The 19,251-nt window shown below is 36.1% G+C and overlaps 2 pseudogenes; one reads left to right on the top strand and one right to left on the bottom strand.

Moving 5' to 3' along the window:
- Positions 1–3,811: 3,811 nt before the first annotated feature.
- On the bottom strand, positions 3,812–8,597 carry LOC116145518 (annotated as a pseudogene).
- Positions 8,598–8,668: 71 nt separating this feature from the next.
- LOC116145517 lies at positions 8,669–14,390 on the top strand (annotated as a pseudogene).
- The last annotated feature ends 4,861 nt before the right edge of the window (positions 14,391–19,251 follow it).

Below are 19,251 nucleotides of genomic sequence, written 5' to 3'. Positions count from 1 at the left end.
ACTTGAGTTGCCTACCCCAGAACCGTAAGTTCCATTCTATGGTTTGGGTAACTCCATTCATACTCAAGTACATAATTGGAAATACTGTCAAGAAGGTGAAAATTTTACTGTGATAGGATCATTTATGTTTATGTATGATGGTTATGGCTTTTGGGGCTAACATATTGAAAAGTACTCTTTTAATTAGATCATTGAATTCTACTTAAGAAAATTCTCAAACGAGTGTTGGATTCATGAATATTAATTTTGTGCAACTAAGTTACTAGTTATGCATGATGCTTTATGGTAAAGTACCATGGTGTCTAATAACACAGTATTTCTACTTCTCAGTCATGACTCACAGTTGGTATGAGAACTTGAGAAGACCAGTATATCTGCACTGGAGCATCTTAGAGCATTTAACAAAGTGAGAGATTCTGATGTGCATCATTATTTGGAATATTAGGAAGTTGTCTGGATTTCAAGTATAGCCTAATAAGAATCTGAGCATTTAAGCCTGATAACGACCTGAAAGGTAGCTCATTTAGAATTTCGTCAGAGCAGCAGCAATGTGGCCTGTGGAGTGGAGGTTTACCTTAAAGAAGTATCTGCCTTAAGTGGATTAATACCTTAAATCTTTGCTTCATTAGCAATTAGACAACACTCAACGCCTTACTAAACAAATGTGGCCCGTGTTTATGGTGCAATGTTATAATCCTAATCCTTGACAATTTTGTTTCCTCTTGTTCATTATTGCTTAGCTTTTGCTTGATACATTTTAAATCTCAGTGATGAATATCAACCTATAACTACACTGTGATTTAACTGTTGACTCATATCGCTCCAAGTTTTCTTGCCACCAAACCCATTGTATAGAATTTGCTTCATACTTCCTACTTTTTTAGTTACTGTAAATCTGGACAGTTAAACTATTTCATTGTTCAGAACGGCACGGGTAATTTTTGTAGTATATTTGAGTTTATTATGATCCCGTAAAATATGTAAACAGTGTGAATTCAACCATGATGACATGTTCTGTTTTGGCTAAATACTTGATTCCTAACATTATATCCTTGCAGCACATAGTTGTTGAAATAATATATGGTAATATCAGCAAGAAGGGTACAATGAGCGGGATCAATGCTGCATTGCTGAGTTCATTTAGTGACATAAATGATCATTTTGTTTTTCAGCCGGATAACTCTAACATAAAACAGCATTTTGCATGCAAAAAATCTGTAACGATTGATCTGCTATTGTAAATAACACAGATCACTTTATCGCCCTTGGGCGTTTTTGTTGTGAAATACTGAAAGATTTTATTTTTCTGGAGCATTATTGTTGTCACTTGGGGATCCTATAATCTCTATTTCAAAACCTGGACTGGACTGGTTGGTCGGACTGGTCCAATTAGACCCAATAGCCTCTCTGGTCTGGGTTTCATTTTCACCTATTCACAAAATCTCTAATTTGATTATTGGCGCGAGGGGTTATCAAGTGTGGGGTTTAGAGGGCTTTTGTAGATTAGAGGCTGGTGGTTCAAAGGATGGTGTAATTGAATTTTGGACATCGAAATAAGTCGGAATTTGGTCAGAAAATTCAACCTAATATGCGAGTTACGATCGGCAAACGGGGGGTTACTATGTCGGGTTAGAGGGGTTTTGTGAGTGGAGGCTGGTGGTTGGTGGTGGTGTTTGATTGAATTTTGGACGTCGGAATCAATCATATTGGTTGGAAAAATCAATCCAATCGTGGCGGTATACATGAGTCCCGATCGCGAACGGGGGCTACCAAGTTTCAAGGTTAGATCTGTTTTGTAGAGTGGAGGCCAGTATTTAGGTGGTAGTGTTGGATTGAATTTTGGCCATCGGAATCAGTCGAAATTTGGTTGGAAAAGTCAAAACCCAAACAGATAGCAAAGTTGTATTTGCTAGATTTCGATCTGTAGGGACTAATTCGTATTTTTCAGCGGTGTGTTTGTAAGATTTTATACTTTTTGGATCACCATAAGACTGTCGGTTTTATAGGTCAAACTGGTCAACTTTAACCCGGTGACTTTACTAGTTCCCTTAACAGGTCAGGTTATAAACACAGAAAAATGATAGAACCACCGAAGGTTGTACACCGAATCTGTGCACCGAATAACGTGACAAATCCTGATCGTTGATTTATTATCAGTTAATATTAATCAACGATCAGGATTTTGTCACGTCATTCGGTGCATAGATTCGGGTGCACAACCTTCTGTTGCTGTTTTATTACTCTTAAAACAATGCCTATAATAAGTCAATTTGGTCACATCAAAGCATGTGATAAGTACAGTTGCTGCGATAACTAGATATGGTTACCGTCTTATTTTCTAGTTTCATCTCTGAAAAGATTATAAACTCGAGCTGCTTTACTTGCTGTAGGTTCTGACTTTTAAATATAAGATTATATACATGACGATGCTACAAAAAAAGAGATGTACAACGTATATGCGGGCTAGTGCTCTTGTGATTTGTGAATCCATCCAATGTAGCATTTGTTTATTCTATTTGCAAAGATTAGGTCTTCGTTATCCACGATTGTTCCTTGAATATAAGCGGTATCAATAAGAATTTCCAAAAGAAAAAAAAAAGAGTAACTTTCTACTGTCATATCCCCAAGCGCGCAGTTCTTCTTTATATGATATTCCACTGCCTCAAATCGTCAAGAGTAACAATTTTTATCCACCAAACAATGGTTATTAACATTTTTTTTTACGTACAAACTTTAAAATACCATTTTATTATCTAAATTTATATTCTGTTTTCGATTTCGGCATTGTTGTGACCATAAACCATTACCATCTCTTCTCCGATCATCACTTAACAAAACTCTTCAAACCCTATTCCTGTCGATTCTATTAATCGTCGACAATAGAACGATTAGATTTTACAGAACCGTCTCTCTCCAAGTCAATTTTGATCAATCCTAACCACTAAAATCCAACATTCTACCATAAAAAGACTCAACCGACCTTTTTTCAAAAGTCTCAATATTTAGACCGAGTTTGTTCTCTATTTGTCGTTGAATATAAATTTTAAGTAATAAAGTGATATTTTAAAATTTAGGGGTAAAAAAATATCATTAAGCCATTTTGATTGGAAAAAAGTGGTCAAATCATAATAATAAAAAAATGTGCATAGCACAATCTCTCTTATATATTTTGAATCAACCCACAAGCAGAATTGCATCACTTCTGCCACTCGTTGATGTGCCTTAGATGACTTACAATTATATAATTCTCGCTCTTAACATAAAACTATCCTCGACAAACCAAGTCAATGTATTTCATGGAAACATTCTCTTTCAAATCATTAAACTGATGAGTTGTCCATAACTTCTCATATTCAATTCAACTCAAACATTGTCTGATCACCAAACATTATCATGGACACAATATACTTTCATATATAGTTGAAGGGAACATAAAACAAGCCCCTTATACTTTCATAATTTTTGGGGCTCTATCGAGCTTTGAGAGCAAGAAAGTGCATACTTACACAAAAACTTGAAAGAATGATGCCAAACATTTTTATTTGTCTCTTTTGTTGTCCACCCCACTGTTTCGCCTGAGAATCGTGAGGCTAAGATATAACAACAATGGTTTGTGGGAAAAATGGAATAAATACAGAGGAACAAATTTTCATATTTGAAAAAAGGCAATTTTGAAGGGAACCCCCCTCCCCCCCCAAAAAAAAAAAAAAAAAAAAATACTAAGACACTTGTCTCATTTCCTGGGACTGGTATACTATAATGTCTTAGCACTATCAAAATTGTTTCAGTGACAAGCAACAGACAAAACATCTTATGGGGCCATCAGTCCATCGATTGTGTAAAAGAGACTTGCCCAATCGCTTTCAGTAGCAAAGTTTGTAATGTGTCCATGACATTATACCCAGGATCAAGCTTCCGCTGCCAACCCTGAAAAATAAACAAGCAACAAAGCAAACAAATTAAATTCACTATATGACATTGATCTTAAACAGTCTACGCCAATTCAGCTACTCAAGTATATATAATTATATATTCACCTCTTAGGCTATTTCTAATATCATTCGATCCACACTTGACATTTTCATAATTATTTTTCCTCAAAAAGAGATACATGACATTTGTAATGAATACACACGGGATAAAGGAAATTATATAAATGAAACATAAATGGTGAGAGGGCGATAGAAGACAAAGGTTAAGGTTCCCAATCCAGTAATTCAAATGTTTAAAACGCATAGAGGTCAAGGTCCCCAATGACCTTTTCTTTCTTGACTGTTCAACACCTAATTGATAAAGGCAAAAATGTAAGAGCACAATTACCTCAAGAACCAAGTTGTGACCATCACAGTGCACACATTTCCATCAATATTCACTCTATGGCGCCGAACTTTCGATAATTGTTGCATGCACTCAGCAGGGTGACTAAATCCCCTTCTGGAGTACCCCAGAACAAAAGCCTCTTCCACTCCTGTCAACACAGTATGTCAAAAGCTATACAAATAAAATGGAATGAGAGCAAATACAATTAAAACACAATGGCATGCATCCAACAGAACAACTTTTACAAAGTTTAGATTTCTAAAAGAGTCAAATGCCTGAATATGATATAGTGCTCTCTATTTCTTGTACAGTAACATCATAGGCACCCATGAGAAAACATATATTTAGGTAAAACAAATACACCTAATGAGTTATGAACGTAACAAACAGGAACATTTTGTAAAATTTTTGGTGCTTTGATATACATTAAGATAGAAAATCTTGCAAATTTGAAACCATTGCGCACAACCAACAGATAATCCTAATCAGATTATTCACATCAAGTAAATAAGTCATGATCCTGATAATAACCTCAATAAAAGCTTTTGGATCTGGGCAGTTCTGTTGCTTTGACAATTTGAGCGTGCGCTCTGCAGCAGTGCGGCCATCTCGGCGTGCAACAGCCTTAAAAATTCCAATAAATTTACTCGATCACTCTTAGAAAGTTCAGCAGTCATGCCTACATCAAGGAAAATGAGATGAGGCTTTGATCTAAAGGCCTTCTTAGAAGAGTTGCTTTGAGCCACCCGTACAAGAATATTTCCAGGATGCATGTCAGCATGAATAAAATTGTCCACCTGAAACACAACATTACAATGTCTTGAATACAGATATAACACTAAATGTCTAACTTATAATTAATAACAAAACGCCAAGCACAGGAAAAGAAATCATGTAATCAATTAAATCAGTGTTATTGTGACAAAGAAAAAGAGAAAGCTCACAATGGATTGAAGAAAAATACAACCCTGATATTCATCCAATATCATTGTGAGAAACCATGTGAATGCACAATCAAGTTCTTTTTTAACATAGAAAGGAAAAATACTTCCAAGCAGGTTCAGTGATTTGATAGAAAGACCAATAGCTGTGTTAACAACTTTTTCAGTGAGGTGAAATATTGATTTCTTTAGGGTGCTGAATGAATTCAGCAGAGCCAACATTACTTGGGTATAACTAGGCCTACTCACTCAGAATCCTATATTTTCAATTGAACATATTGTAAATTCAATTCATCTACAATATTAACTCAATTGAAAAGTTAACAACATGAATAGACATATATCAACTAAGAAGACCAAAAAGAAATTAGCAACTGAAAAGTCATAATCACATCAAAATGTAAATATAATAACTTATTCAAGAATGGTACCAGGACACTTCAAAAGTGCATGAGTCCCGATGTGAGCAAGCGCAGTTTTAATCCGAGTATGTCCCAAGTTCATCAACATAGTGTGAGCACTCTTCCCCTTGCTCATAGCTTTCCACCAGAACAGCAGGATGCACAAGGGGATACACTGGCCTAGGAAAAGAACTCCTTCCATCTTCGGAAATTATAAATAACGGCTCAAATGGGCAGCTTCCCTGGCAAGGTCAACTTGAGACATCATGAAAACTGCAAATTGCTGAACACTCTCATCCAACCTTAGCCACTTCACAGCAGGAATGAATGTGGATATCTTGGCTGCCAAGTTAATTATTACAAAATCTCTCCTAATTGATTCACCAACACCAGGATGTCTAACCTTTACAGCAACTACTATAGGCTTCACCTTTTGACCAGGGTACCGAATCTCAAAGAAGCCCGATGGACTTGAGCTATACTACCAGATGCTACGGGTCCTCTTCAAAACTATCAAATTTCAGAAAGCTTTCGACCAAATGCTTTTCAATAGTCTTTTAGAATACGCAAAGCTATGCTCAGGAGCTTTTGTATGAAGCTCTGAAAGCTTGTTGCATAAATCTCTAGGAAAGAGATCTGGCCGTGTAGCTGCCCATTGACCCCATTTAATGAATGCTGGACCGCTTTTTCCAGGGTTTTAAGAACACATGAGCCACCATTGCCTAAACTGGGGTCCCAAACAATCAGCGAAAGGTGCCATCATTATGCTGGTGAGAATAATTCATAAGATAGAAGGTCCTCACAAGCAGAATAACCCCTTCTACGCTGATATAGAAATGAGGTGACATGCATGCCCATCTTGTGCACGCATGTACAAAGCATTTTCCGAAGGGTAATGCTCGGTCTCCGGAACACTCTCTTGCCCATGCTAGCTGACCAGATGTGAAGCAAATATACCAGGTACAACAAGGGGTGAACGTGTCAAAGCCAACTGACTGCTTGGACGATCCTACTTTACAGGGAAAATCTGTTCACCAGAACCTTCATGTAAAAGCTTTCTCCAAGCAGTTAGTGCTCGACGGGTCCACAGTACTACTTGCAGAGGCAACTGTATTCCTGGCAATGCAACTCCTACAAAAAGCTCTTCGGTATTATACACGGGTGCCCTCCCTACAAACCCATAAATCTGTACTGCGACGCACGTACCCCCAACCGTAACTACAGCTCCATAATTCCTTATTTCTGAATGGAAACTCCTCTGCTTCGAAACAATACACTGGGCAGCTCTCCGAATTTCGGAATGTGTCAAAATTCTACATCCCAACAGTCGCACAACTCAATTATAGTTTACAAAACAAGGCCAAATTCAATTAAGTTAAATTACCTTCGCGTCTCTTAGCTTCAAATTCTTTTTAAATCTCATAAAATAAACTACTAACTACTAGCAGCTTAAGGTGAAAAAAAATCAATAATTAAGATAAAATAACCCAAAAAAAAAAAAAAAAAGTGCAAAGCAAGAATAAAACCGCAGTCATAATTCACGATTAACGTCAGAATCAGATAATTGAGTCAACTAGAAAATAGAAAACCCTAAACGATAGGAGAGAGTAGTAAGGCCGACAGACCTGAACATGGCGATCCTGTGACACGATAACTGGAAGAGGCTAACGTGCGCTTGTGCTGAATAATATTGGTAGTTCTTGACAGCATTTTTCTATCATTGATTCTTGTTTTGTGTTTTAGATCATGGTGTTCGGTTTTCGTTGTGTCAGTAATTTGTATGTGTGTTTTCGTAGTTTGTTTAATCGCTGCTAATTGACCTAGCGGCGCAGGGACAGTCGGCGAGAGAGAAAGGGAAATTACTGAACACGCATTATGGGCCGTGGAGTCGTTCAATTTTGAATGGCTGTTTGGGTTAGGCCCACTGTTGCTTTGCTTGGTTCTCTTGGGCTTTCGGCTGTTCTTCTTTTTCTCCATACTAATTTTTTACTGTGTTTGTTTTATTATTTAGTATAGTATTTATAAAAAAATATAGGAGATATAATTTATTAATTAATAAAAAATCTTCCTAAATTTGTTAATTTATTCAACACCCCCAATAATGAAAAAGTTTATAAATTAACAAAAATACCTTTAGTTATCAACATTTGCTAGATTTCGGCCACACCCCCAATAATAAAAAGTTTATAAATTAACAAAAACATTCCCATCCATCCACATTTGTCAGATTTCGACAACTTTTCGACAATGGTAGTGGTCAGAATCTAGCAAATGTTGGTGGATGGGGTTTTTTTTAGTCAATTTATAATTCTTTTTTTTTTTGTTAAAGGTGTTTAGTTAAATTAACAAACCTATAAGAGTTTAAAAACATCAGAGAATTTCAATATTTCATCTCTAGCAGTCACAGACATTGTGTTTAATGATGTTCGTCACATTAGATACATTCAATAATTATATCATTGAGTATATGAATTGTGAAGAATTTAATTTTTATTTCAAAATTATTTTATTATCTAAATGTGTATAAATTATCTTATTGCAAGAAAAACATTTACTAGAATAATTTAGTTTTCAATAATTTCCCAAATTATACATATTTTTCAAAAAAATTATTAAGGACATCCTAGAACATCCATAATTTTATTTGTCACCAATTATTTAAAAAAATCAAAATAACCTTTAAATTGTTTTTTTTTAAAGTGAATAAAAATTAAAAAATTAAAAATTAATAGTAATTACTAATTATTACTGTAAATAAACATTTTCATTTTTAATTAAAAACTTAAAACATAAAATAAAATAAAGGCAATCGCTTTCATGTACCTTTAGAATTCCTTAAGAGAGAGAGGAAGAGAAGAAGGGTTGGTGTTGAGGAACCCTCCCATTTCCCCGCTAACCTTTCTGTTTCCGCGTCAACCCTCTCAATTTTCCCCATTTTCTTTCTTTATTCCTTTTGCTCTGATTTTGATCTCGTCCTCATGGCCACCACCGAAAACAAAAACTTCAATGCCAAATAGTGCAGTCGTGAATATGATTATATTATAATTACAAGTTTAGTTATTATTTGGATGTGTTTGTGTAATGAAAATTTGTCTATAGGTTGTGCCATATAAAAGATGTTGTGGGTTTGAGAAGGAGGAGGAATGCCATTGGTGTAAGAGGAGGAATTCGAGTTGTTAAAAGTGTTCAAATTGTCGAAAACTGTTTTTCTGCCTCGATTGTGTAAAAGAACGGTATGAGCTTTTGTTTCATTTTAGTTTGACCTTGGGGTGTTATGTATGATATTTGTTCTTGCATTGCAGTTGACTTTGAAATGTTTTAGTTGTAGCAAAATTAGTGCTAACATTGGGTCAAGAACAAAAAATGTGATCATATATCGACTGTATAAATCAAGCATCCACAACATATTCACTATTACACATGATATGAAGTTTTAGCTTATAAAATAAAACTATCACTGTATCACACTGAGAACTTGAGTGTATAATGTGTTTCACTATGACTTCAATTGATTAAAATCGAAATCGTGACCACCAACCCAGATGAAAAAAGAAGCCGCATTTCACCAATTGAAGAAAGTATTGATCAAATTTCTTATCCAGATCTACGAGTTTTGAAAACGATGCTTTTAAGGATCTATTCTTCCATTAGGCCAAACTGGCAATCAATTCTCAATCTAGCTTTAACAAATGTGTTTGAAGACAATGTTCATAAAGGCAAGTCATGTAATCAGACAATTGCCTCTATGAACAATGCTTAAATGATTGACGAAATTTATTTCAATTTTGCTTCATGATTTCATCCTAGCTTTTGCTTTGAACTCTTATAGTTGTTTAAAAGTAGTTGTGTCAAATTTATATATGATTTTAGGTATTTTGATACACAAGAAGAGGTTAAGAAGGCATGTCCAGTCTGTCGTGGAACTTGTGGCTGAAGGCCTGCTCATCAAGTCAATGTAGAGATTTGGAATATAAGGTTAGACTCTTGATATGGCAGATTGGAAACTATTGTATGCTAATTTCAGGCTGATTCTAAGCTTCATTTACCACAACTTATGTTTCAGGACTTGTTGAGGGGCAAAAATGAAGTTGACAAAGTTTTGCCTTTTCATTATTTTATCTGTATGCTTCTTCCTGTTTTGAAACATATAATCAAGACCAGAGCATTGAGCTAGAGATAGAGGAAAAAATAAAAGGTATGATATAATGGTCCCTGCAAATAAACTTCGGATTCATCGTTTAGTCAAGGAATTTACATGCGTGGGTTTTTTCTAATGTCTTTCGACATGTGACAGGCCAAAAACCTACTAAGTTCAGATTAAACAGGCTGAACTTAACCGCAATAAGCAATTTTGTTGGTATGATCCCTGTGCTGATTTGTTATGACATATTTAGTAAAATTTATGCAATTTATTTGTGTTGGTTTTTGGTGCATTGTCTGACTTCTGGAGCAGCAATAACTGTCAGACTTCTATAACGGATTTCCATAGAAGATGCACAAATTGTTCCTATATGCTGTGCTTAAGCTGTTGTCGAGATATTCTTCAGAGAGTGTATCTGGAAGCATAGATCTCTCATTTGCAAATGCCCAAATATAAAAAAGCCTGTACATCTGGAGCACAACTTTCAGAAAAGAAGTCTGTTAGCACCTATAAGCAAAGTTATGGAAGCAGAACTTTTGATTCATGTGCATCATTGCTGAGTCGGAAATTTCCTGAGGGTGGTGTGGTATACATGCCCACCGATGGAGTTCGGTGGTTGTGGTGATAGCCTCCTTGATTTGAGACGTGTTTTCTTTTAGTTGGATCAAAGAGCTGGATTTAGTGCAGAACAATAGTTGGCTGCTATGAGTTGCCAGAAACTATGATATGTCATCACGTTGCATTGTGTTCAGAGATAGAGATGAAGCTAATGGAATCAGGCAGCTGCAAAAAGCAGCTCAAGAGAGAATTCACATGATAACTTTTGTACACCGACTGTTATGGATATTCAAGGTGATAAGATTGAACACTTTCAGAAACACTGGGGTAAGTATCCTGTAGTAGTTCGAAATGTCTTCAGGGTACATCAGAATTGAGTTGGATCCAATAGTCATGTTCTGCTCTTATCTTAAGAATAGTGGTCCCAAACCTGGGAACTGAGGGAACTATGATTCTGATTGCTTGGACTGGTTTGAGGTAGTGTGAACTTTTTTTTTTTTAAAATATTTTTTCAAACATTTATTCTCTCTCTTTCCCCTTCTACCTGGTTTGTACACGTACAGACATCTTGTGGGAAAAATGTTAGTTATTATAACATGTGAGCTTTAATAATTTTGGATTTTAAGAGGCTCTTACTGAGAAATTGTTATTGCATTAGTGTCTAAATATTTTCAATAGTGGTTCAGACGTCCCTCTGTTCATTGTCTCTGTTCTTTGAGAATGTGACTGCTACTGGCCTTCAAGGAGCTAGAGAACTCTAGAAAACATAATCCATGATGTCACATGTAAGCTGCTTGGCAGTGGTGAATGTATATCAAATAAAGTGGCTCAAGTGTCTATCAACTTCCAGCGTGAACATGTATTGTTTTCTTTCAGGTCATTTATTGGTTTCATCTATTAGAAAATAATGTTGAGATTATTTAGTGAGTCATTTCAATATATTTTTTTTGGTATCAGAGCACCTGTATACAACTGTTTATATGGCTGTGTACACAATTGTAATCTTCAATCTCTCTCTCTCTCTCTCTCTGTTTTTTTTTTCGGGTGGGGGATGTTTCTTAAATGGACTATCGAATTGAAGGTGTATTTTAGGTTTGCTGTTAGAATCTAAAGTATAGTTCTTATGCAAATTAGATTTCTTTTCGTATGGCAGGTAGAAATTGGTATTAGCCAGTTATTCTTGGGATCGTTGGGGACAAAAGCGTGCTAATATGTGTGATGAGAAACTAAAATTGAAGGGTTGGCTTTCTTCTCGTTTATTTCAAGAGCAATTTCCAGATCATTACGCCAAAATCATTCACGCCCTACCTTTTCAGAATACATGGATCCAGAATCAGGTGTTTTAAATATTGCTTCAAAGTTGCCACAGAAATTGCCAAAGCCTGACCTGGGTCCATGTGTTTATATTTCTATGGCAGCGGTGAGGAACTGTTCAGGCTGATTCGTTGACAAAATTATGTTATGACTTATGTGATGTGGTACGTGTCATTTTATTTTTTGTGTCAATAAGTCAATTATACTCTTAAATGTAAAATCATGAAGTTAACCACCATGGGTAGCTGTGGTAAAAAAACCAAAGAGTTTTATGGACTTGAGTTCGAGTCTCCCTAGCACTATGGGGTGGCCATTGGGGTTCTTACGGCCAGCAGTTAGGGCCCTGGGGAGTAGTAGTGGGTGCACCAAATGATCCGGACACCCTTGATGATAAAAAAAAAAAAAAAAAAAATGAAGTTCATGCTGATGTACATACCCAAACATGCATTGAGTGACCATCCTGTGATTGTGAGACATAAACAGCTTATGGAGGACATGCATAGTTTGAAGGAAGATTCAAGAATTGATCCCTTCATCCTTTTTCTTCTTATCCAGGTTATATTCTGGCACATACTACTGATGTCCCTGTATCCACGAAGAGCTTAACAAGATAAGAGAGTTGATGAAAAGGCACAAGGGTCAAGATCAAATGGACTTTGCAGATGTTGCTCCTGAACATAAATCATCATTAAATGGAGAAGACATGGAAGTAGGACTCTGTGATATCGTCAGAGTGATTTAACCAGACTGAAAGCCAATGATTAAATCTCAAAGATAAAAATATGTCCGAGGATAGAGAATATGATACTGATTCTGATTCCTCAATACCGTGCTGTGGGACTATTCGAGCTCAAACCAGTCAGAGAAAAGAGAGGTTTCTGATTCCAAATACCTTACACGGATAGAATGGCGGAGACCTGTGGTGCAACAGTGGGATGTGTTTCGCAGACAGGATGTTCCAAAGCTTATAGAATACCTCCAAGGCACTCAAATGAGTTCACTCATGGAATGGCTTTCACAAGCACGTAAGTGAAGAGCAGGATGCCTCGTTTTATCATCTGGAAGGAATTGTTGCTGATTTTTTTTTTTTTTTCTGCGCCTCTACTGCAGGTTGTTCATCCAATTCTTGATCAGCATTTCTTTCTTGACTCAACTCATAAGATGAGGCTAAAGGAGGAGTTTGGTGATTATAACCCTCAATTGTTTCTTACTACAACCGAAAGTAACTTACTAAAATTTTCTAAACTTTCGCTGTTTCCAGAAATTGAACCATGGACTTTTGAGCAGCATGTTGGAGAAGCTGTCATCATTCCTGCTGGATGTCCCTACCAGATTAAGAATCTTAAGGTAAAAAGTGTAAACTATTTAAATCCACCATTTTAGATATCATAATAATTGACTTTCACAAAATTAAATGGTTGTTATGACGTCTACAATTGATGAATAGTGAATTCCAGTATTTCATATTGTTTGTTACTTTCCCCTTTGTCTTTCTTTACAAGTATGTGCAAAGGATACGAGTAAATGTGAGCTCTAAATAACCTCAAGATCTCTTGTCGGTAAAATAAAAAATTGTCTGTTAGCAGGGGAAGGGACTAAAGAAGCACCAAAAATTTCATTCAATGGACTCTTAATTTTAGCATGTACTTCTCGTAATTGATTGTGAGAATGCTGTATGATTTCAGTTTCAAGCTCAATAGGGAATTATCAGCAGTTATGCTTTATTTTTTTGATCTAATACGTGATGACCTGCAGTCCTGCGTTAATGTGGTTTTGGACTTTGTGTCACCGGAAAGTGTTAGTGACTGCATCCAGTTGATGGTGAACTTCGACTGCTTCCATATGGCCATAAAGCCAAACCAAACAAACTTGAGGTAAACTTCCAATGAACTAAGTGCAAGTGTCTTTTTTTTCCATGTTTTTGCTAGGCAAATTGGCTGACAAAATGAAAATGGTTTTACCTTTTTCACAAAGCAGGTTAAGACAATGGCACTTTATGGTATAGTACAGCAATTAAGGAAATCCGTGAGCTAACACATGCAGAGTAAGTGTAAGTGCCTATAGGATGTAAATTTTTTACTTCCTGTCTACTTTTTAGCTCATTCCCTGAAGCATGTCAAAGTAAACAGCATCTAGTTCGGGTTGTAATTGCCACATTACTTTGACTTGAGTTGCCTACCCCAGAACGTAAGTTCCATTCTATGGTTGGGTAACTCCATTCATACTCAAGTACATATTGGAAATACTGTCAAGAAGGTGAAAATTTTACTGTGAATAGGATCATTTATGTTTATGTATGATGGTTATGGCTTTTGGAGGGCTAACAATTGAAAAGTACTCTTTTAATTAGATCATTGAATTCTACCAGTTTAAGAAAATTCTCAAACGAGTGTTGGATTCATGAATATTAATTTTGTGCAACTAAGTTACTAGTATGCATGATGCTTTATGGTAAAGTACCATGGTGTCTAATAGACACCGATTTTCTACTTCTCAGTCATGACTCACAAGTTGGTATGAGAACTTGGAAGAATACCAGTATATCTGCACTGGAGCATCTTAGAGCAGTTAACAAAGTGAGAGATTCTGATGTGCATCATTATTTGGAATATTAGGAAGTTGTCGGATTTCAAGTATAGCCTAATAAGAATCTGAGTATGTAAGCCTGATAACGACCTGAAAGGTAGCTCATTTAGAATTTCGTCAGAGGAGCAGCATGTGGTGTTGTGGAGTGGAGGTTTACCTAAAAAGAAGTCATCTGCCTTTAAGTGGAGTATAACCTTAAATCTTTGCTCATTTAGCAATTAGACAACACTCAACGCCTTACTAGAACAAATGTGGCCCGTGTTATGGTTGCAATGTTATAATACTAGATCCTTTGACAATTTATGGTTCCTCTTGTTTCATTATTGCTTAGCTTTTGCATTGATATCATTTTAAATCTCAGTGATTGAATATCAACCTATAACTACAACTGTGATTTAACTGTTGATCATATCGCTCCAAGTTTTCTTGCCACTCAAACCCAGCTTGTATAGAATTTGCTTCATACTTCTACTTTATTTAGTTACTGTAAATCTGGACAGTTAAACTAGTTTCATTGTTCAGAACGGCACGGGTAATTTTTGTAGTATATTTGAGTTTATTATGATCCCGTAAATATGTAAACAGTGTGATTCAACCATGATGATCATGTTCTGTTTTGGCTAAATACTTGATTCCTAACAATTATATCCTTGCAGCACATAGTTGTTAAATAATATATGGTAATATCAGCAAGAAGGTACAATGAGCGGGATCAATGCTGCATTGCTGAGTTCATTTAGTGACATAAATGATCATTTGTTTTTCAGCCGGATAACCTGCATTACATAAAACAGCATTTTGCATGCAAAAAATCTGTAACATTGATCTGCTATTGTAAATAACACAGATCACTGTTAGACCTCCCATACGAGGTCTATGAGTCAAGGGCAGGGAAGGAAGAGGGGCAAGGGTACAATAGGTGTGAGTCTGGTAGAGGATGATGAGATGTGCAAGGAGGGTGATTAGTGCATGGGAAATCTGTTGTGAAAAGGGACACGTGCAGGGGAAGTTTGTTATGGGAATGGACACCTAGCTGTCAGTTAGTTAAGAATTGACTATTAAGAAGAGAAAGTAAGGGAGAGGGATATCTGGAAATATTATTCATAGGCTGGTTTGGGAGGTCCCCAGCTCCTCGAATTGCTGGGAATCTGCTTGTTATTTCTATTTCTGTTATTTTGCTGGTTGCTCTATCTTAATTCACATATAATATAAACTTCCATTTCCTTCTCTTGTGCATATCCTTTGGTTGTGTGCTGTGTGTCGTTGCTGGTGACTTGTTTTGCAGGGAGTTCCATCAATCACTTTATCGACCTTGGGCGTTTTTGTTGTGAAATACTGAAAGATTTATTTTTCTGGAGCAATTTGTTGTCACTTGGGATCCTATAATCTCTATTTCAAAACCTGGACTGGACTGGTTGGTAGGACTGTCCAATCAGGACCCAATGCCTCTTGGTCTGGTTACCATTTTCACTATCACAAAATCTCTAATTGATTATTGGCGAGCGAGGGGTTATCAAGTGTGAGGTTTAGAGGCTTTTGTAGAGTAGAGGCTGGTGGTTCAAAAGATGGTGTAGATTGAATTTTGGACATCGGAATAAGTTGGAATTTGGTCAGAAAATTCAACCTAATAGCGAGTTACGATCAGCAAACGGGGGTTACCAAGTGTCGGGGTTAGAGGTTTTTTTTGGAGTGGAGGCCGTGGTTTAGGTGGTGTGTTTCATTGAATTTTGGACGTCGAATAATCATAATTTGGCCAGAAAAATCAATCCAATCATGGCGGTATACATGAGTCACGATCGCGAGACGGGGGGCTACCAAGTTAAGGTTAGATCTGTTTGTTAGACTGGAGGACGTGGTTTAGGTGGTGGTGTTGGATTGAATTTGGCTATTGGAATCAGTCGAATTGGTGGGGAAAGTCAAACCCAAGCAGATAGCAAATGTGTATTTGCTAGATTCGAATCTGTAGGGACTAATTCGTATTTTTCAGCGGTGTGTTTGTAAGATTTTATACTTTTTGGATCACCATAAGTTGTCGGTTTTATGGTGGAGGTCAACTTCAGACTCGGTGATTTACTAGGTCCCTTAACAGGTCGGGTTTAAAACAATGCCTATAATAAGTCGATTTGGTCACATCAAAGCATGTGTAATTAAGTACAGTTGCTGCGATAATAGATATGGTTACCGTCTTATTTTCTAGTTTCATCCTGAAAGATTATTAACTCGAGCTGCTTACATTGCTGTAGGTTTGACTTTTATATAAGATTATCATGGCGATGCTGAACAAAAAAGAGATGAATAAACGTATATGCGGGCTAGTGCTCTTGTGATTTGTGAATCCATCCAATGTAAAGCATTTGTTATTCTATTTGCAAAGATTAGGTTCTTCGTTATCTACGATTGTTCCTTGAACATAAGCATGTATCAATTAAGAATTTCAAAAGGAAAAAAAAAAAAAAAAAAAAGAGTATTCTTTCTACATCTATCCACAAGCGCGCAGTTCTTCTTTGTATATATCCATTGCTTCAAATCGTCAAGAGTAAACAACTTTTATCCACTCAAATAATGGTTTACTGATATTTTTTCACGTACAAACTTTTAAATATCATTTTATTACCTAAATTATATTCTATTTTCGATTTCGACATTATTGCGATCCTAAACCCTATCAATTCTCTTCTCCAATCATCACTTAACAAAACTCTTAAAACCTTATTCCTGTTGATCCTGCCAATCGTCGACAATAGAGTGATTAGATTTTACAGAACCGTCTCTCTCAAGTCAAATTTGATCATCCTAACCACTAAGATCTAACCTTTTACCATAAAAGACTTACCGACCTCCTTTCTTCAAAAGTCTCATAAATCTAGATCGAGTTTGTTTTCTGTTTGTCGTCGAAATATAAATTTAAGTAATAAAGTGACATTTTAAAATTTATGGGTGGAAAAATATCATTAAGCATTATGGTTGAAAAAAAGTGGTCAAATCATAATAAAAAAAACGTGCATAGCACAATCTCTCTATATATTTGAATCAACCCACAAGCAGAATTGCATCACTTCTGCCACTCGTTAGTATGCCTTAGGATGACTTACAATTATATGAATTCTCGCTCTTAACATAAAACTATCTCGACAACCAAGCAATGTATTTCATGGAATAATAGAGTTGGGCATTTGGGATGGGCCCAAAAGCCCAAGTCCAAAACTGATCTTAGGACCGGTCCTAGGAGGGCTGGTCTCAAAACGGGACCAGGCCTAAGGAGGAGGGCCGGGCCCTCCACTGGGCCCTCCTCCAAGGCCGGGCCTGGGCCCAAATTTTTTTTGCTCTATCATTTTAGTCTTTGTAAAATTACATTAACCCCCTAAAATAAGTATAAATATAAAGACTAAAAAATTTTTACTAAATTTATTAAAAAAAAAAAAATTTAACCGTTGGCTGCCAACGGTTATAAATTTTTATGACCGTTGGCAGCCAACGATCAACTCACACCAACGGTATAAACTATATTATAAGTTTTTTTTTTTCATTTTCCCCCCCAAAACTACACTAAAATAACCCTAAAATCTTTAATTTTTTTCACACCAATCAATCTCTCATTCTCATCTCTCAATCTCTCTACTCCAAATCTCCAATCAATTTCTCATTCAATTTATTTATAATTTATTATATTATTCAAAATTTTTTCTATTTTTCAATATCATACATAATTTCATATTATTTTAATTTCTTTTCGTTTTAATTATTTATTATTTTATCATAAATTTATAATGTCTTCCTCAAATGAGTTTTATGTTCCATCCACCGAAGAAATGAAGCCTTCAATCATTTTCACCATTTCCTCCAAAGGATGCAGCTGTAATTCCAACCCCCCCCCCCCGACCGTCAAAAAGGTCGTGTCCGATGTCTGGTGATATTCACCCAAATCAAAACGGCCAAAGACAATGGGGAAGGGGAAGAATCGTGTGGGATATGTAATTTATGTGGAACCATTATTGGGGCTGAGAGGGACTTCGAACACGTAGAGAAGAGAATCTCCAAATAAATGAATCTTCAAGCGGATCAGGTAGACAAATTCAAACTCACACTAATTTTAATCCACAATCCTCAACTCTCTCAACATGGCAATACAATAACATGTTGCACGAGAGAAAATAACAAGAATATAGTTGCTACGGACTCTCCCATTTGTTCATCTGAAAATCCTTTTTTTGTAACATGGTAAAACTGCATTTTGTCCAGCATAACCCTGTTAGTAGAAGTACAAGTAGAAGAGATATACTAAAACTTTATAACAAAATAAATAATAAACTTAAAAACGAATTTCAAAATTTTAGGAATATATCTATTGCAACTTACATCAGACTATGGGTTGTAGATCAAAACCGATTTTTTAATTGTCACAGTACATTTCTTAGATCAAATTGGGGTTTACAACAAAAATTGATAGGTTTTAAACCATTATATGAAAAACATAGTGTGAAACTATTTATTTTACAATTCTTGAAGTTTTGCAAGAATATTTATTAACTGATAGAGTTGTAGTGCTAACGCTTGATAATGCAGCTGCTAACAGCTGCAATCTCTTTTTTTGAAAAGAAATTAGATCTGCTTGGTGAGGCGAATTTATCACCAGAGATGTGCTTGTTACTCATCAATTTGATAGTTAAAGCAGGTTTAGATGCTATATTAAAGATGGAGAGGGTGCGTAGAGCTATCGGATTTATCGCGCGGCGGTAGCAATAAAAAGATGGCAGGAGTACGTCAAATATGTAAGCAAGAGGACCCATCGGTTCGACCTTTAAGTTATGTACAGACATGCCTATCCGTTGGAACTCTACCTACTGATGTTTGAAAAGCTTTGCCAACCGCGAAACAAATTAAGATTTCGTCACCGGAAGAACTATCCAGAAGAAGTTGTCAACTATGATGATTGGGCGGTTTGTGAATTTTTTTATATTCTTAAAATTTTTTATGATGCTACTAATACATT

Source organism: Pistacia vera, unplaced genomic scaffold, assembly GCF_008641045.1.
Source record: "Pistacia vera cultivar Batoury unplaced genomic scaffold, PisVer_v2 Contig462, whole genome shotgun sequence".
In the NCBI taxonomy this organism is placed as follows: domain Eukaryota; kingdom Viridiplantae; phylum Streptophyta; class Magnoliopsida; order Sapindales; family Anacardiaceae; genus Pistacia; species Pistacia vera.
The sequence above is the reverse complement of the archived record's forward strand: the minus strand, read 5'-3'. Positions and strand labels throughout refer to the sequence as shown.